Genomic DNA, 21469 nt, shown 5'->3' on the forward strand with positions numbered 1-21469 from the left:
AAGTCGAGCACTGCCTAGTCTATTATAATATGGACGCAGGTTGTCGGTCGTTATAAATTACAGCTTCGCTGTCCACAGTGACGTAGTATTCATATTATTACATATTTGTACCTTCTCCATATTATTTATTTGTGATCAATGGGTTTTCACGGTGTGACTTTTTGTTTATTGTCTCCGCTGAAGATTTTATGCCGTTAAGCTTTTCTTTACCATAAAGTTATTTCTTATTTTCCTCCGAATATAATATCAACTTGATTTTTCCCCAAGAATTATTGGATATAGATTTTTATTATTTACCTATTATGATCGATATCCTGTCAGCTGTCACATGAGTCGAAAACGATATCCGGTTGATAAGTACACAAATCCCATACCTCACAACCTCGGCTATGAGTTTGTGACCCTCCAATATTTATACTCTTAAAATGACAATCCGTCACGAGTCTGTGGCCATCAAATCATGCAAGGGGTCACACCATAACTTAATGTTAATTACTAAAATTAAGAAAATACAGAGACATATATCATTCAGTAAGTACTTTTAATTTCTTAGAATTCTTTCTTCTTCTATAATATGCCCCATGGAATCATTCAATATATCACTAGGTTTATGGGTATGCATTTTTGTGATATAACTTAAGGATAATAATTAATAAAACATTATAACTACATATCTAGTATATGTATTTATCTAAATATAAAAATAGCTTAACATTATCTATTTTGTTTTAATGCATTATTGAATATAAAATAAATGCAAATTGTAATTATTCTATAATATAATATGATTAAGCATTTTCAAAATAAATAGACGAACTTATATAAATTAATTAGTAAGGTTAATAGGCACGAACAAAAATGTGACAAACGCTTTTAACATTTTTGTTATGAAAATAATTTATCTTACAATTTCCATATTGTAACAAAGTGTGGTGTAAATTACATATTGGTACTTAACGGTACGGTAACTAATCGGTACGTTATAACAAATAATATAATAAATTATTATGTGTCATATTGTAATCAGAAAATATAACGTAAATAAATTATATTCATTTAGCAGTTGAAATAATAAAATATTTTTTAAAAGAGATGTAGGTAGGGTAGGGATAATCAGAAAGTGTAGGTAGTTAATCTATAATATTATTTTAGATCTAATATAGTAACATATTATGAAATGTTTTATTTAGACATGTCTAATCATTACTTATTATTTATTTAATCTTGTTAATTTTTTGGTCAATCAAGCCACACTGATCTTCGTTTTTTTTTAATGCTATATTTCTATTAACTCTTTCGTATAAAACCATCTCCCAGTGATTTATCCAACGGAATCAGATTTTTTTTAATATTTATAATATGAATTAATAGTGTTACGATTTTAATTTAATATATTTTTTATTTTTCACTAAGTAGGTACAACTAAATTAAATTACCTACTAATTGGATATTATATAAAATATTAAAATAGTTCATTGTAAATTTAAATAATTTAATGCATAACAAAATACACTGCCCTCTACACATAGGTACATGTGTAGTTGTATAAAAATAAACCTCAACCGCATCGATTTCATAAAAAGCGTTTTATTCTCTCCCCCTAGCAACGTGTTTATTCTGATACATTTAAAATTCAGAGCACTTATATAATATAGCTATATTATAAATAAATAGATTTGACACATTATATGCCATAGATACCTATCATTACTCGTGTATACACTATGCACTTGTATAATATATAGTATTGCTGTCACGAGCATTGGATATATGCTATATACATATTGTAATATTTACCTACTACACGTAGAGGTTAGAAATTTATATTTTAAACATAATATAATTCACATAGATATATAAATACGGTTCACCTTGTAGCTAAAACTAAAAAAATATGGAATACCTATATTGAAATTATATTGGGTTACATTATTTTTTCGACAATTTATCAAGGTCGTTACAGTAATACTTTTTGCAAGTTCTTAAATATTTTAATAGGTCTAAAATAAAAAGTATGCTGTTTATCTGAAACAACATTCATACTAATGACTAAAGTTTTTAATAATAACTACAAGTATACGACTTATTAGTAATAATCTCGGGGGTAGAATATTTAAAAAAATAAATAAAATTTAGGAGATCTGGCACAATGTTATTTGTATTTAATACAGACATATATTTATATATAAATTCTAACTGGGAATATTTGTAAAAATATCGTCATTCTTTCAAAGTAAATTTATATTTTTAATTGATGGACTACTGCAGTGAGTATGCTTTATGCGAGTTTTTATGATAACTTTAAATACAATGCTAAGTCGCCAAATATAGTAACATAATTGTTAAAAGATGTTTTTTTTTTTAATGGACTAACATTTGTGTCATAGTTCTCCACATGTCCTAGCTAATTTTTAAGTCAATACATATTATGTTTAATTATAGTTTATATAGCTAGGTTTTTAATTCAACCTAAACTCCCATCTTAAAACAACAAGTTAATCTACTTTAATAATTGGTAATATTCTTAATACAGCTTTTAAAAAAGCTAATTTTTCTAAAACAGTACAACAAATAATTATAAAAATATTATCAAATTGTAGGTACCTATTTAATATTACAATACAGATTGACAGTATATTTATTTATGTGCTGTTATAATGTCGATAGAACTCAATTAAGCACCAAAGATGTGATAAATTAGCTTATGATGACATATTTGTTTTTTTTTTATGCTTTAACGATGCATAATTACTAATATCACTAATAAGGACTAAGGAGTAATATTTGTTCGTTAGGCATTCCATTAATGATACCGTTAACGATACATTCATAAATTTACTGAATGTTGTTTCATGATTATTTATAAAATTGGTAGCTAGTCAATAGTAAATTCTGTAATACTAAATATAAATTTTATCGGGATCAACATAATTTTTATACAAACACATCCTAAATAGGTAGTCCAAACATAAAAAGTATTTAAATTAAATAATTAATTTGCAAAGAAAAATCAACTGTGTGTATTTTTTACTTAACTAAAACTATTTTTGTCATTTTGTATAATATAATATACTATATACCACAAATAGTATAATTTTCCAAATTTTTATATCAACTATGATTAATTATGAATTTATTTTTTCTTTATTAAATTAAACATAACTTTAAATAATTGCAAAACCAGTAAAAAAAAAAAAAAAACAAAAATTACAATTTAAAATTTAAAATTAAATATGGATATAAGATAGAATCATCTATCTTATAACCTATACTAAAAAAAAATATTATTATACTTGATCAGATTTGTCGTATCCAATATTGATTATAAAAAATAAAACAGTTAATTAAATTCTGTCCTGTATGTTGTACAAGAGAAAATAATATTATTATGAATTTTAATCAATGTTTATATGAAGTAATAACAGTGATGTATAAGGTTTATTATTATAGGTAGGCAAAGACAGATCAATCCTTATGCCCAAAATGTAACACAAACATCTTCGTCAAACACGTCATCACCGCCTACTGTCCAAACTTTAATGAAGCCAGAAAATAATTTCACATTCCGCACAATTTATGTGAGGCAATTTTATTGATACATTTTCAAACATAATTTCTTATCTTGAAAAAAATTTAAATTTAAATTTTTATATAATGTAAAAATGTAAATATTTATGTAATCTTTATCCTTTGTAGTTCATGCTAAAAATAAAATAATAGACAGGTACATTAAAAACATACAGAAAAAATAAATAAATGTACAAGACGTGGTTCTGTGTCTATTAGTACCTACTACTTTAAAATATTGAGCCATCATGAAATTTTTACCCTAAAACCAATTGACCCAGAAAGTAACCGGAACTCAATAATAAAAATAACATTTAGAGTAATGACTATATTTATGAATCTTATTTTTTACTTGAGACAGATAACTAACCTTACTTGTACAATAGTGAGGTTCTTTTCACCGCAATTGCACGAAATAATTTTAATTTTTTTGAAAATAATGCATTTATTTTTTACTACTTTCATTACTGAACTCAATGAATACATTTATATAGAAAAATTTAGATTTAAATTCTCTATCATATTTTAATTATAAATTATGATTTAAACGTTGTATAGGGCTAAGTCTGTCAATAGAGACAGGGGCGTCATTTCAGTTTATTTTCTGGGTGTGCAAACTTTTAGGCAGGCCAATTTTGACATTTCACCAGGCCATTAAAAAAAATATATATTTATATATATATAAATGTAGGAAACCTATGCAAACCTTTGTAAATATTCGTTCCTTTCCTTTTATAATTCTAATTGTAACTCATAACGACTAATGCAACTTTTAAATAGCTAGCAATTCAAAGAATTAAAAGCTTATAAGCAGTTAAAGCAAGCAGCTAATGTCATTACTGTACGTATACAAAAACTTAAAATATATATATTTTATATTACCTATATATGAAAACATGTATAAGTTAATTATGACGGCGCATTGGAGTATTAATGGCAGGCCAATTGTTAACATTTTTTAAGTTAGTGGTGCCATTGCACACCCTGCCCACCCCCCCAAATGACGCCCCTGAATAGAGATAAATAAATAAAGTATAGATAAATTATCTAGTTGAAAAAATAAATAATAATTAATACCGTAGATATTTATGAAAATGTAAAATTGTATTTAGTTTATCTCAGAAAAAAAATCAGTATAAATAGGTCTGATACTATTATTTAAATTTTTAAATATCAACATCAAAAATATCTATTTTATGTATTTTAGATTATATTATAAAGGACATGTTGCTCAATTTTTGACGTTCAGTTTCTATACATCTTAATAACCTAGGTTTGGCGTTCACTTAATTGTCTCAAGAATTTCTTGAATATGTGGCACCATATAAGTTTTGGGGAAAAGAATAATTAAGACGAATACTAAATAATAATAAATTCTACTAATATTATCTTCTGTAGATGCCATGCGTCCAAATCTAATCCATAGCTTTTTTCAATTTTATGTTTTTTGTCATGAAATGTAAGAAAGAAACATTAAAGTATAATTTGTCTCGAAAAATGTGATCATGACCTTTTGACTACAATTTAATATAATATTATGTTACAGAACCTTAGAGATCATTATTTTTGGATTCAATAGATTATAAAATAAAAGATCCACCAATCTTATTGCAACATCATATTTTCAACCATGTTTTCGCTAGTTATATTATACTTCCCCGAATCGTTTAAATTCATTAGTTACTATTCTTTTCAGTGAGTATAATTTAATATACAATAATAGTCTTTGTATATTATTATATTTTTTTTTATTTAATACGAAATTTGATATACTTGTCGAACATGTTATCATTTATTTAACACCAACGCGACTGTAACTTAAAACTGGTAGGAAATTAAATTTTTTTTTTCCCCCGTTTCCGTAAATATTGAGTTCAACAATCACATTCCGTGGTAGAAGTACATTAAATAACCGTCAAACGGGGTTTTCGTCAGAGTTTTATTCCTGACACGAACAACCAGTAGAGGTATACAGTTATACGAGCAATAATAATGCTCGTTCGTTATTTGATTAAACCGTGATTTACAGACATAAAACAACAAACTGGCCTATTATTTTGTTACAGAATGTCGTCGCGGACCCATTGTAATCGGTGATAATAATATGCTATTCATTCGTGGGGTACAGTATAATATATATAATATATATACTATACTACACTATCACTACAACACACGATTATATTTATTATATGTTTGATTATATATAAGACCAAAACTTAATGATGTCCAAAACTCAATTTAATCAATTGATTATTTAACGTTATGATTATTATGATATACAATATCATTTAACATGTTTGAATAATGTAATATTCAAGTTCCCGTCAATTCGTTGATTATATTGTTTGATTTTATGCTCGATATAAGTACTTATATTTAGATTTTTTAAATGTATAGGCATTTCAACATGTAGTGAATTCAGTGAATAGTTTTTTTAATCAAATATATAAAATGCGTTATAAAACTTGGAATAAACTTAGGTAAACTCTACTTGGATTATTTTATATGTTATATTTTATCTGTTCAATGTATTATTAATATGCTGTTTAATTTAATGGGCAGAAATTATTTAATTTATTTTACTATTGTTTTCTGTAGTTTATATTATATTTATTTGTTTGTAATAAATGGAACTATTTTATATACCTACCTGGTATTAGTGATAATTGTATACGTCGGTTCATACGTTTGAAATTCCCATACATTACTAATGTTGTAGGTATAAAACAAATTAAAAATCCTAGTGTCGACACTCCACAGTAAAAATAAAATAATTTAATTCAAAAAAACCGAAAACAATGAATAGGTAGTTCATGATGTACATTCCCTTTATGATATTATAACCAGCGTATATAATATTTTATATTAATTTGGTATTCCGAAACATTTCGAATCTATATCTATTCTATCATTTACATTTTTTGAAGTGACGACATTCGAAACAAAAATGTACCTAGTGAAATAAAGGAATAAAATATTTATACGTATATCTTGAAAGTTAACAAATTAAAATTAGACTGGGTAAATACAGTTATTTATACCAATTTTTTTTTATTAAGTTCTGAAATTTCAACGTCAAGAATTATGTTTAGTTTCTACTTGTTTGTTATTAATTTATTCTATCTTTAAAACGTAAGTAATTATTTATTCTTGTGACAATGTTTAAAACTACGATATCTATAGGTACATATAACAAAAATCATATAAAAAGTTGTGAGTTATAAACGAATTGATCTTATGAACATTTTTATCTTGTTTGATATTTTATATAGGCCTGCATGTTAATTTCGTTTGGCGTAGACAAATAATAACTTTTTCGATCTAATTTGTTCGAGGTTTCTAAACTCTGTATAGATATTATAGAAAATGTATTATTCTATTTCCTTTAATTTTTATGTTTGAGGTATTCGGTTCAGTTATATTTTTCACTTAGTTATAGTTTTTTAGCTAGCACAGCCGTTGTGGACAGAATAGATAACTAACTAAATTTTCATCTAGGTAAGACACAAATAGTTGTATATCAATTTATTTAGATACTAAGAGAAATACATTTTACTTTTATCTGGATAAGATAAAGATAATTATCTAAACAAGTGTATTTAGATAAGTAGTTTCAACCAGAGATGTTAAATAATTATTTAAAATCTCTGGTTTCAACACAGTGGTGGTTATGAGAGGGATTGAAGGGGGGCATTCCCCCCTCAGACTTTTTAACGTTATTTTAGATTCTGAGCGGGGCGAGGAAGCTATTGGTTTTACAATGGTGTTTATTTTTTCTTATTTTTTTTTTTTTAATCCTGTATACAAAATTTTTACCAGAAGGAGTGCTTCGATTTCAAAATATAGTACCTTATCTTTTAGCAAATTGGATCAAGATGGTACTTTAGACAGGTCGATTTTCTCAAAAGTTATTAAATGTCACAGGAAAAACCACCGAAAAATTACGAAAAGACGCCAAAAATGGGATTTTAATTTCTAACGCTTTGTTTTTCACCATAGAAACGAATAAAAAATTATAATATTATAATATTAATTGATAATTCAACTTACATGATAAAATAAATAATAACAATATAAAATATCCAGACTGACAAACCGTCTCCGCTCAGAATCGTTTTTCTTATACAATGATATTATATCATTGAATTCAAGTCTAATAGAATCCATTATACAATGACTCATTTGTAATCTACTGTACAGCAGAGCGACATCCACTTACCTGTTTTTTTATTATAATATTTGGCTAAACAAACATTTACAAAAAAAAAAATATGGAGTATTTGGAATTATTTAAAGTTTATGTTTGAAAACTCAAACTTCAAAGTATGATATTGTTAATAATATTTTTAAACGAATTTTGTCCTTCGTAAATTAAAAGCCATACTCAATTTTAAAATTGATAGATTAAATAGGTTATATAAAAATATTATAATCGCAATATCTTACATCATAAATTCATAACTTTTCCAAATAATTGAATCATAAAATATAAACGTAAATTTAGTTTCTATTTTGTTATATGTTAATATTTAAGAAATATAGCTAAGAGGTAAGTACATTAAAACTAAATCGAATAAAACGATTATCGGAAGACACAACTTATTAATAATTCTGCAAGATAAAAATATTAAACTAATTTTAAATGCACAGTTTTTTACAATTATTTTCCGCATGCAAAATATTTTATATAAACGAGTTCATGTACAAACAATACCGATTTGCATACTTTAATCACATAAAATACAATTTACATTTTTATTGCGTGTATAATATTTTAGTACACCAACGTCATACATTAATTATTTCTTGCCTTTTGATAACAGGGGCGAGATAATGTTCACATCTGAAAGAACTATCTGGACATCAATACCATGAAATAGTAGTTACACTTAAGACATCTGATGTTTCAAGACAAACTCCTAATATGTACACAAAAATTCATCAAATTCTTCAAGACAATAAATAACAATTAAATTTATTATTTAATTATAATTATATTCATACTATACATTACAGGGAAATTCAGCGAGAAAAATTTGAAAAGTAAAAATGTCTATTAATAGCTCAAAAAGATTCGAAATATTTCGAAAATTGTACCATATTATATAGAAAATACTAACATAAACGATTGGTACAAAATTTAAATGCGTAAGGCTTTACGGTTTTCAAAATAAAATAAAACTAGAAAATCTATTTTGTTAAAAACTGGTTAAAGTTTCCGTTTTTTTTAACTTTATATTATTATAATATGTTTTTCACAATTATTTAAAGAACTTTTATTTTTACAAACAATGTGTAAAATCAAATATTATGCTCTGTGTGGCGATCTGAAGGTCAAATTATTTGTGCACGGTATCATTGGGCGTATAAATCCCATATCATATAGGTGATGAAAAAAACTCAAATTTAATAGTGGGAGGGGGCCGGTGAAAACTACGTAAGTGATTAACACATTGCGTTCATACAGTTTATTTAAGATTGTTTCCCTTAACTCAGAACAGAAAATAAAATATTTCACAACAATGTCACAATAATGTAATATCGCAGTGTTTCTTATTTTTGGAACTAAATCATAGGTTATTGACTCGATTAACTTTAGATATAAAAATAATAATACATTTAAAAAAAAAGTGCCATTAATATTTTATAAACACGCAAATCTAAACCTATTTTTGACCAAAATAGTCATTTTAAAAATAGAACATCGTTATTATGGTAAGAGTCACTATAAGAGACCAGTTTCCCAACCTTAATTTAATGAATAAAATATTATGACCATTTTTTGACAACTTAAAATACTAATTAGCTCAGAAAATAGAATATTTATTTATATTTAAACACCTTACATGATCCCAGAATAGCTTTGGTTTGCATACGATTACTGAAGTCAAACGTAATAAGCAACAGACTGCATCGATGTGTAAAATATCTCCGATTCCTGATCAAAGATCATAATGATATTATATTACTCAAAACTTCGATTAAACAATAATATTATCTCATTATAATAATATAATTGGTACGTTGACTGCCAAAGAGTTTTTCACTATGTGACCTATATTTTCTAAATATCAAAAAAAATTACTAAACTTGGATTTTGAGATCTCAATAATCATTACTTTTTAGTTGGTTTTAAAATGTACAGTGCTGCTACTTTCAGTAGATGTTTCAATCTTGCAAATATCTTTAGAAGTCTTTTTTCAACCAATATTTCTTTAAATCGACAAAACCGTGTTTATGTAAACGTATGAAGAAACCCCGTGGGGGTCAGGACAAAGATTGATGTGATCTCATATAAGAACTCATGGCGGTCAACGTGTTAGAGTAACAATATCACAATATTATCATATTTTTGGATCCAGATATTGTTATTATTATTGATGTCCTAATTTATGACTAACGAAAACACGTGCCACAGCCGCGCTCCACCGGTCGTTCATAATGTGCGCGACGGATTTAACAGTAGTCAGTAGGTATATAATATTATTATATATCTCCTATACTTTTCGATGAATAATTAATTTCCCCGTCAACTTTACGGTGTGCGTATTATACAAAGGGTTCAAGTATAATAATAATTATAATTTATTATAATAATATGTGTCGTTTAGTCACGTATTCGGGAGAGGAGGGTCTTTCAGATATGGTCGGATGAACGGAATCAGTGAAAACTGACAATTATATCATTGTTCCACGAAAATTGTGTTTAATATACATAATATATATACTACACGTTATGTAGGCCCGCAAAACAATTAAATTGATGCCGTGCATCTATTAACCTCTTTAAGCAATAGGCCTTCAGGCTTCAGAGTGTCAAAAGTGCAACATTGATCATCAAAAATAATATACAAAATGTCATATTTTATGGTGACTAAAACATTGGACATCCCATGAAATGTAAGTTATCTCGTTAGGTCGATGGAGCTATACAGAGGTGTTTTAACGTAGCCATAGAAGTAAGCCATATAAAAAATGATAGTCTATCCAAAAACGAAAGCGTGAAATAAGTTAGGTCAACATATCATATAGGTTATAAGTTGAATAGTGTAAGAATACGGTTTTTTTTTTGTCTTATAGCATTTTATAACTTATATATAAATAATTATTATACGTATATTATACATTGTATAACACCTTGCATAATAAACTATAATATAATTACTTTTTGAATTATTCCATATTGACATTACACATTGTACTACCTATACATTGTACTATACACATTGTATACAGTACCCACCAATATTAAAATATTTTAAAAATTGCATTATTTTAATATCCACAAAGGTCATATAAACGTTACTTGTTTAACAAAAAAAAAAATCGTTAACATTTAATAAAATTATAAAAAAAATGAAGTTTAGTTATGTGTTCGATAAATATTTAGATAGGTAGGTTACCTATATTAATTTAAAATTAACTAAGAAATTATAAAATCAATAAGATATATGATGGTTGATAATTAATCAAGTTAATGATAAGTATAAATAAACCAGAACCAATAAGTACTGATCTAATAAAGAACGATTTAGACAAACATAATTCATAATACTCGTGTTCTTTATATATAAATATAAAAAAATATATTTATAGCATTGTATAAAAAACTATATAGGTATTATAGCTGGTACGGTGTATTTATTATGTGTGCAACATACACATTATAAAAATCACTGTCTATATGACCATTAGTTTAATAATAGTAGTAATTCGTCTAAATTCTAAAAGGTTCAAATAGAATATGTTAAAATAAAACTTTGGTAAATAATCCATATTATAAATAAATTGACATTTCAGGTAGGTACATCCAGAAAAAAAGGAAGCTTTTTAAGAATTATTATATAAATGGAGTTGAACAGAATTTTATGCTAAATAGTGATACAGTCTATTCGGGTAAAAAAGTCACTTTCCTTACTAAAAAATTAAAATTTTTACTGTAGAAGAGTTTTTCTATTTAAAAATGTTAAACAGCATTTTATTTTATAAATCTTTTCTAAGCAGAGTACGTTGTAAGTAAATTAATTAGTTCAGTAAAAAATGTGTTCGATAAAGTTAATATTATTTGTTTTTGTGTTTCTTATTAGTCATTAAGATTGATTCAAACAGTAATGGTAATACTACTCAGTTATTATAGAGTATTTTTTTAGGTAAAGCAATGAATGTAGGTATTACATTAATTATAACAGTGTATTTTTTAATTTGTATTCCGTTTTCAGTAAATACCTTTTGCTGTAAAAATCAAGTTTTAACGAGGTTTATTTTTCAAATTTCTCAATAGTTTTTACGTAAGTCAGTAGTCATCAAGTCTCTACTGGTGTATCGAACACAGGTTTTAAATATGTCAGCGTGTTATTTTAATTATAGAGGGAATAAAATGAGGATTTGAAAGTATAATTTGAAAATAAATAAATACAAATTATGCGTTTGCAAAATATCAACAAAAGCTTGCGTTTTAAAAGATTCGGTTTGTATCGTTAAATCATCATACCATTGATTATTGATAGTAGTATTTTTAATTTTTATTTGTTTTGGCTGTGTGGAAATATTCAATGGATGGTTTTTATTGATAAACTGTCACAGTATTATTTTTACTCAAAATAAAATTGAATGATAATGGTATACTGACAATTATTATTACACGCAAAAAAAACAGCTATTCTTATATATATTAGGTATATTGTATTAACAAAATAATTTCATTTTTTATCTGAGCTGTCACATCCATACTGTATTATTTTAAGATTTATATAATTTGACTTTAATTTTATAATTTATTATTACTATTTATCGTACTGCAGTGAATGTTCCAAAAGACAACAGGATGAATATTATGATAACACTGACAACTTACTGTTCAAATATTTCACAAAAAACCTAATATATATTGTGCATTTCTGGAAAATTAATTTTTCTAAATATTTTTATATTTCATAATACTACGAAAGTTAATATTAATTTTATTTCAGGTTTAAAACACAAATCATGAATATTTAACGTGAGTAAATAAAAAAAAATATTATAATTTTATTTTTAATGAGTATGAAATGATTATATTGTATATTTATTTTATACAAGAAAAAATAATAAAGGATTATATGCAAACAATGATTACATATAATATTATGTAAATGTAAAAAAATAATCTTCGTCATAAAATATTGTGCTCAGAGTATGACTGATAATACTTGAAGGTACTTAAAAAAGAATGAGATTCCTACGTGAGTTGCAAATAATATTAATAATTTACAATCAGAAACTTGCTATGTATTATTTAGTATACTCCATTATGTTTCTGAAATTGTATACCTTGACAAATGAGCATCAATTTAAATAATATTCTAAACTTCCGGGATACGTTGTACAATGTACATACATGACAAGTATTCAGTTTAACGGAACGATGATTTTTATTTAAAGTTGTTTCAATTAATAAGTATTTTATAAGTATTTTTTAGCATTCATTGACAATTTGTATGTTCAACCGTTTTCAATTATTCACAAAAGTTTAAACCCTGGCTACTAGCTATCGTGGAAATCGTGGTCGTATTAATATTTCCAAGTTTTCGAACGTGCTAAGATATTTTTAAAACACTATAAGTAAGAACAAATTAAAAAATTTTAAAAATCACTTCTCTCTTAATTACCTCTGTAAAAAAAAATGCTGTACTGCATAAAGCATTAATTGTTATAGCTCTGGTTTCCTTAACTTGCTTACTTGTAGTACATAGCACACAATACTAACTTAAATTTTCTTGCGTGTGTGTGTTAATGTACAAACTAACAACCCGCTATTATTTTGTCAATCTTTTATATTTCAAATATAAGCTACTAGTTTTAAATTTTGTAAAAATCAAAACGGAATCAAACCTGAGTAAATTAGTTATTATTATAAATTTATAGTGAGCTTAACCATGTACAATGATGTATTTTCATAATTATTTAAGAATGACATTTATTACACTAAACATGACGTTTTACATGTTCTGAAAAAGTTAAGTACACTGTTATACTGTCTGCAGTCAAGACGTTACGAATTTATAGCATATATTTTTATTAATTTATCATATTTATAAAAACTTATTTACAGACAATTAATTGAAAGCTTATATTATCCAATCATTATAATATTCAAACGACACAAAGCGTTATAGATTACACAAAATATTGAAATATATAATACTGATACACATGTAATCAACGAAGATAATATGAGCGAAATATAAATTAAAATCAGCAATTAACATGCAGCCAAACATTGTTTAGTGGAGTATTCTTTTTTTATATTCACGTATTATAAAGTGTTACACGGCGTATCGTATAGGCAAAACAGATACAATAGTATGTTTTAAGAATAAAATAAAATATTACTGTAATAATATTTTACGATTTAATATTTACTTATAATAGTTAATCGTTTCATCTAATAAACAATTAGTATTTATTTGTTTTTTATTTCTTTTGTTAATATTAGTATTATTATTTATGGGTTGACCGCATGCTTATTGACGTTATATAATATAATATATTATGTTATTTATATTATGTATAATACCTAAACAGTTAAATGTAACAAAATTAATTGCATATGACACGCAAAAATGTAATTATAAATCTGCAGTTTCTGTTTTGCGGGCTAAAAGTTCACATAGACCATAATAAAGCGTAATATTGTCTCTGATGAATTGAAATGCTGTCCTCAACCTTAACTGACTAACCTACTACAGCAGAAATGAAATAGTGTTACATTCTGGATTAGATTGATATATGCATACGACTGATGAAAAATTAGAATATTGTAAGTTTTTAAGTGTCTAATTTATTTAAATTTGTGGTTTTTGTTAGATGTACGTGATCAAATTAAGTAGGTAAACTATGTGTACATTTTATTTTTAAATGAATCTAGTCATATATAAATGCTCAGCAGCTACTAATCCATAGCATTATGCCTTTGTGCATATTTTAGTATTTAATTTTCTAATTTGATGAAATTATACGGAAAATAAATAGTACCTATATAATAGAAACAAGTTTTGGGATTCTCAAAAGCATTTTGTAGTTATTATTTTAGATTCTGAGTGGAACGATGAATGTATTTATTTTACAATGATGTGTGTTTTTTTTTATTTTTTTTTTAAATTTTTTTTTGTGTCTGTCATCACCTTTTAGGACAGTAAAAGTGCTTGGATTTTCTTCAACAGCACCTTTTCTGATAGGAAAGTGAATCTAGTTGGTACTTTGAGGGGTCAAAAGTAAAATGTTTCCAATAGTTTTCAAAAGCGCCGTGAAAAACAAAAGAAAAATTAAGGAAAAACGGGAATTTTTACGCAAAATCTGTTTTTGAGAAAATTGATTTTGGTTTTTGGTGTAACTTTAAAACGAATGACTGTAGATACATGCAATTTTCACTGGTTGTTTATATTTCTATTTTCTATACATGATAAAATTTTGATTTGTTTTGAGCTGTTTACGGACAATTTCAGTTTCCAATTTAATTAGTTTTTTTTTCTATGAATGTCAATAAAACTTTATTTTTTGAGTAAAAATACTTGAAAATTTAATACAAGGCTCCTACTATATTATTACAATGACATTTGAAAAATATTAAAAATCCTTACTCACAGTTTTTTTTTATTAGCATTTAAAGTTCAAAAATTGACAAAATTTGTAAAAATCACGAAAATTAGCAAATTGTTTTGAGTTAAGAATTCGTAAAAATTTTTGTTTTTAATTCTAAGATTTGAAAATGTAATACTAGATTCCTTATAGGATAACCTACCTTTATCAAAAAAAAAAAATGTCTATAAGAAACTCAAATTAAATTTTTATTAGCGTTTGAAATTCATATTTTTACAACATTTGATATTCACTCGATTTCTTACGTAACGATTTTCTTATTTTGTTGTAATTAAAAAACGAGTGACTGTAGAAACTTGAAAATTTTTTTTTATTACTATAGATAAGTATACCTATAATATGTATGTCTAATAACTAGACTGACAAACCGTCTCCGCTCAGAATCGTTTTTCTTATACAGTGATATTATATCATTGAATTCAAATTTAATACTATCCATTATACAGTGACCCACTTGTAACCTACTGTACAGCAGAGCGACATCCACTTACCAACCTTTTTCAAAATGTTTCCTTTCTGAATATTTATTTTAAGAAATGTATGGTAGATAATATAATGAATCATAAATAATTTATTTTTTTCCAAAATTATTATTATTAATCTAACAGAATATCTTATTATAAAAGATTGATGTTTATATCTCTCTTCGATGAAACACATTTTTTTTTTAATTCGATGAAAATAAAGGTTTTCTTTTTAAATAAAATGTTGCATTATTTTACTAAATGATTCTTCAAAATAAAATCAACTTAAAAGATTTCTGGGAAATGTTATATTGCTTTCCAAACTACAACTTTGAAGCTGACTAATTTTTTTAAAATAGATTAAATCAATATTTTTTTTAATATTATCTTGGACATTAGATTCATTAACAAACAAATTGAGTTGTTTAGATGAGGCGAAAGTAAACAAAAAAATATTTTTTTACATAAATTATATTTAAATATTCAACTGAAATAAAAATTAATTACCCATTGAATAATTTGGTAGATAATTATTAAAACCTTAGTCATGCTCAGCAAACAGAAAAGTGTAGCCTTTGTCTGGACATTTTTTTTTTTTAATCTCAATTAATGAAACTAACGACCGCTTAATTTTTTTAATAGTATTTTATTTTACGTCATGTATAATGGCTATCTTTGTAGTGGTTTAACCATTTACTCTATTACCAGTGTAAAAAACAGGTATATTCAATTATCTGCAATTATGGAAACCGTATTTCAAACATAACTTAAACGATTATATAAGAGCTTATTTGTAAGTGTATCCCGTAATATTCACTCAATTTATCACCAAAACGCTTCGACACATTATGTCAAGTAGAATTTACTGTCAGAATTACGATCTTGTTGACATGTTACGAATTCAAGATTGATAGTACCTACCTACATGATAATAATTGTTGGAAAGCGTTCTATGTACATGCATAATTACCATCGCAGTTTATTAGTAATTTCTGAGTTATATTAAATATTATGAATAGTTAATGTTACATTTGAACACCTTCGTATAATTCAATAGAATATACATATTAACAACACTAATATTGTATTACGATAAATATATCTAAATAACATATATCGTAATAAAATAAATAGACACTAATTACGCGATAATATTTTATGTGATATTACAGTAAACCGATAATACACAAAACAATCAGTAGGTTATAATATTATATAATCAAACAAATAGAGACCAAATAATATAAGGACAGATAGATATTAATATACATACTTGAATATTATATTTCTACTATTCTAACGAGAAGAGAAACTTCTTCTAAAATACGTCAATACGCGTGTAATGTCAGCATAATAATTTGAGGATTAAAAAAAATCAATATAGGTGTTCAAATGTTCAGTATCAAAACACGTAATATTAAAACGAAAATTATTCGTACGTGGCCGACTGTGGAGGAAGTTTAATTAACCAGCTTCACATTTTTTTCTCTAGTACGTGCTTCAAATTTGGCTGATCTAACAAAAAATGCATTTATTTGTTTATTTACTCGTTATATGACTCGACATATTGAGTTATAGACACACACATACACTCACGCAAATGCTTTTTATATATATTATAGTGCAGTAATATAATAATATAAAACGATGTGATTAATACGCATTTTCACTTGATATATATTTTTATTTTTATTTTTTTTCACGATTTTGCATGTCATCATGCTAATCTTCTCTGTATTGTTCCAATTTTAGTTTATGTACTTCCGAAGCAATGGACTATACAGGGTGTCCCGTGATGATATAAAAATTAGCCGTAGAGAGGTACTCGCCGCCCGGACAAAAACTTTTTTTGCCGTCTTACATATAAACTAAAAAAATATTAAAAATCATGAAATTAATGAAAATAAAACGTTGAAAAGTCAAAATGTTCACGAAAATAAACTCTATAATCAGCTGCCCAGACAGCAATTTTTTGTTTAATAATATTATTATAACATTATAATCACGAATAATATTAGTATAACGTACGTTATTATAATGCTATCTTCAATTGTTTCAAAAAAAAAAAAAAAAACTTTTTTATCAAAAAATTTAATAAAATTGAAAAATTAAATATGTGGAGTCCTTGTATCTACGAGTCTAATAAAAAAAAATGGATTTATTATATTTATTATCTAACAATAGTTAAATCCTCGTGGGACACCCTGTATACTATTATAATTACTATTAAAATAATATGTTTGCAAATAGTTTAATTCTGAGATCTGAGCCCGAAGAGTTCATCAGTTGTTCAGTGTTCTAAATATTTAAAACTAATTTAAAATTTGGTTTCCGTTCGATGACGGTCGAAGAAAATTTCCCGTGCAATTCCCCAGGTTAATCGGACTAAATGCATCAGCGGAATTACGTTAACTTGCCACCGCCTGCACCTCTGCCGGTCTGCATAGTTGGGATAATTGGTTTAACACTTAATGCCAACTAATTTGTTGTACGCACACCCTTAACTAGTCGGCCGTCGGTTAGTTGTGCGAACTCGTAATAGAATACACGATCAGTTCGAGCATATACTGTGCGATTGGCAAAGCAAAAACCAAACACCGCCTTTGCTGTTTAGTCTAAGTCTCCTCGTGGCTGCGGCCGACCGCCCGAGACATTATTATATAGGTACGAACAACAAGCGACTTGCGTGCAAACGTAGTTTATTATCACAACCGCCCTCATATCGCACGTCTCACAGTTTGTGCCGAAATGAAACCTCGATAAGGTTGATTAGGAAACGACGGCAGTAGTTATTTTTTGCAAGCCGCCCGCAGAAATAATTCGATAAAATAATACGAGAAACGACAACCGTAATTTAACACAAGAATCGTTAGGTTTATAAGCATAAGTCATATAGGTAGTAAAATGTAACAGTATAACGTATCACATAAAACATGCGTGTAAAAAAAAAATTCGTTTATAAAAACGAATTTTCTTTTCTTACGTGAGTGCTCAGCCGTGCTTTTGTCCAAAGAGTACGAGATTTATCGGCACGAGAATAATATACTATATACAACATTGGACAAGTTACGAGTATGTTCATTCTTCACTAGTAATAAAACGTAATGTACTTAATACACTTAATCGGATATCTAGGACGTGAAAAAAATAATTGGATTAACTGTATTAAATATTCTTATGTGCTATTCAAGAGAATATTGTTCTCGTGTTTTAACAGAATTTCTTTCGAATTTAAAAAAAAAAAAATGAATAATTTGTGAATCAGAAGATTATTAAACATCTTAGATTTCTTTTTGCTTCTTCGGTATCATATAGTATAAAATACATAAAAAAAATAGTTATTCAGGTTTTGGTTGTTATTGACCTTAGGGACTTTTAGGTATACTAAAACGCTTTCTGTATTAATATTTAATACCTACAGATTCATAATCATATTCAGTATTAAACTTAAATGTATATTGTATAATATGCATAATAATATGTACCCACCATCAATAATAGAATCGACTATAACAATATGAATTAATTTAAATTGATCGAGGACTTAAAAGGGACTTTCTTCCGTGAACTCTTAAATCTTTATTTATTTATTTTTAATTTTGGTTATTCGGTATGACCTATTTTTCCTGGTCCCTTGAAAGTCATTATTAACGATTTTTAATGTATAATCTATATAAATGTATCTATGTTTATATATATTTTGTAAATATATTATACTAGAACATTTATATAATACCTATATTTAATTAATATGCGCATAATTAAATTAGTGTACACAGACTATAAGTACATTTTATCGGTGAAAAATGTTATATAGGAACCTCCTATAGGTATAATAAATCGGTTAACAATAAAAAAAACATACGCTGTCGCATATATACCTCATGAATCATTTAAGACCTTACATAAGTTTTTTTGACAGTTTAAATGTTACTGTTAACTTAATATACATCAAACTTCAAACAGATGTTAAATATACCCAATATCTATACCCAATTAAAATTCACGAAAAGTAACTTGAAACAAAATATTTATTTAAAAAAAATAAAATGGTGATTTTTTTAACGAAAAACGATTAGTTTTTAAGTAATTTTTTGAATAATTGTTGTACGTAAAAACATTTCGATTTTTACAATATGCGTTAAACCATGCGATAAACTATTAATATTTAAACTGATCATTTTTATCCTTTTTTTTATTGTTATTATTAAACATTTGTTTAATTTTAGGTAAGCACCTACTTGTGGAAACATTAATACAATTACTGTTACTACGTTTTTACGATATTACATTATTTTATTCTTATTTTCTTAGGTGCCAGCTATTTATAAATATGAAAAACCACATGGCTGTTGAGGATATTTATCACAAAACATGTAAAAAGTATTTTCGAGACCATCAAATCAAATTATATTATCGAAAAAGATTGAGTATACATTAATATGTTTGGACAAAAATCAAACTAATTTAATACACAGCGTCAGTCGTATACCTCTTCTCCTGCAATCTAAACTAGTACTCTATCGTTTTATATGGTATAATGTTTATATAGAAGTAATTTAAATTATTTTGAAGAACTTAATATTAAAAAATTAAGTAATCTTCGTTTAATTTCTATTTTATAATATAGCCTATAGGTACAATTATACTAATAAAAGTATTAAAACAAGTGTACCTACGTTTAAAAAAATTAATGCTTTAAATTGCACCTACCTTATCTTGAAATATATAATATATACGCACCAACGACGGGGTTATTAGTGTTATCTATTTCTAATTGCAAAATATGTCAACTAAAAGTAGGGAATATAAAATAAAGAACATAATCGATACAAGTATAGTTAAATGTTAGCTTAAATAATATTATTTAGTTCAGAAATATTACCTAAATGTAATTACTCTGTAATATAATAAATAGCTAGGTAGGTACATATGCTATAATGAAGCTAAAACAAAACAAAAATATAGATTATATAAAATTATATTCACAAAAAATACCTATTACCCACACAGCATTTTAATATTTCCCAACTATGGCAAAAATATTTTCAGGAAAAAAATGTAGTTGTCAAAATATTCGAAAAAGTTGCGTAAATAATAAGGAAATATTTTATTTATATTTTTTGGCCAAAAAGTTCACATTTGAAAAATATTTTGTAAAAAACATTGACAAAACATTTTAGTCATATTTTTTCAAAAAACCTTTCCTTGGAAACATTATAAAAATATTAAGTCAACATTTTTGTGTAACCATATAGTCCAATATTTTGCTATCGTGAGAATAAAATATTTATACAATATTATTAGTCAAATATTAATTATTCAAGCACTCCAAAATATTATCATTTCCCAAATGGATATTTCTTAAATGAAAACTGATTACAGTTCATTTTGAGTCCTTTTTTATTGTAAATCATAAAAAAGAAGTTTATCGAATATGAGTACCTACCTAATAAAATACATATCATAAAGTAATATTTTTTAAATTTTTTTTTAGTAAAACACTAATGAACAAATATGTAAAGAACGCACTACCGTGTGTACTGTGTTCTATCCCGCTTTGATCATCTTTATAAATTGAATGTTTGTAATATACATTATTTGAAATTTAAAAACAAGGATAAATAACTGAATTAATCAAACAATTTCGACAAATGTTATTCGTACCTACAATTTTAATGAGTGTGAAACGTTTTTTTTTTTTTTAATTGAAAGTGCTCTTATACAAAAAAAAAACAAAAATATTGGAGGAAAAACTTACATTCTTTTTTATATATTATCATACTATATAGTTATAA

General features: G+C 25.9%; 1 protein-coding gene and 1 non-coding gene across 5 annotated transcripts in view; both read right to left on the minus strand.

The window, feature by feature from the left end:
• Positions 1-21469, minus strand: part of LOC100164904 — a 224385-nt gene that overhangs the window by 153843 nt on the left and 49073 nt on the right. The window lies entirely within an intron of this gene.
• On the minus strand, positions 17355-17448 carry LOC115034360. The gene has a single exon (XR_003839725.1). It is a non-coding gene; the product is annotated as a U6 spliceosomal RNA (small nuclear RNA).

Source organism: Acyrthosiphon pisum, chromosome A2, assembly GCF_005508785.2.
Source record: "Acyrthosiphon pisum isolate AL4f chromosome A2, pea_aphid_22Mar2018_4r6ur, whole genome shotgun sequence".
Lineage (NCBI taxonomy): Eukaryota > Metazoa > Arthropoda > Insecta > Hemiptera > Aphididae > Acyrthosiphon > Acyrthosiphon pisum.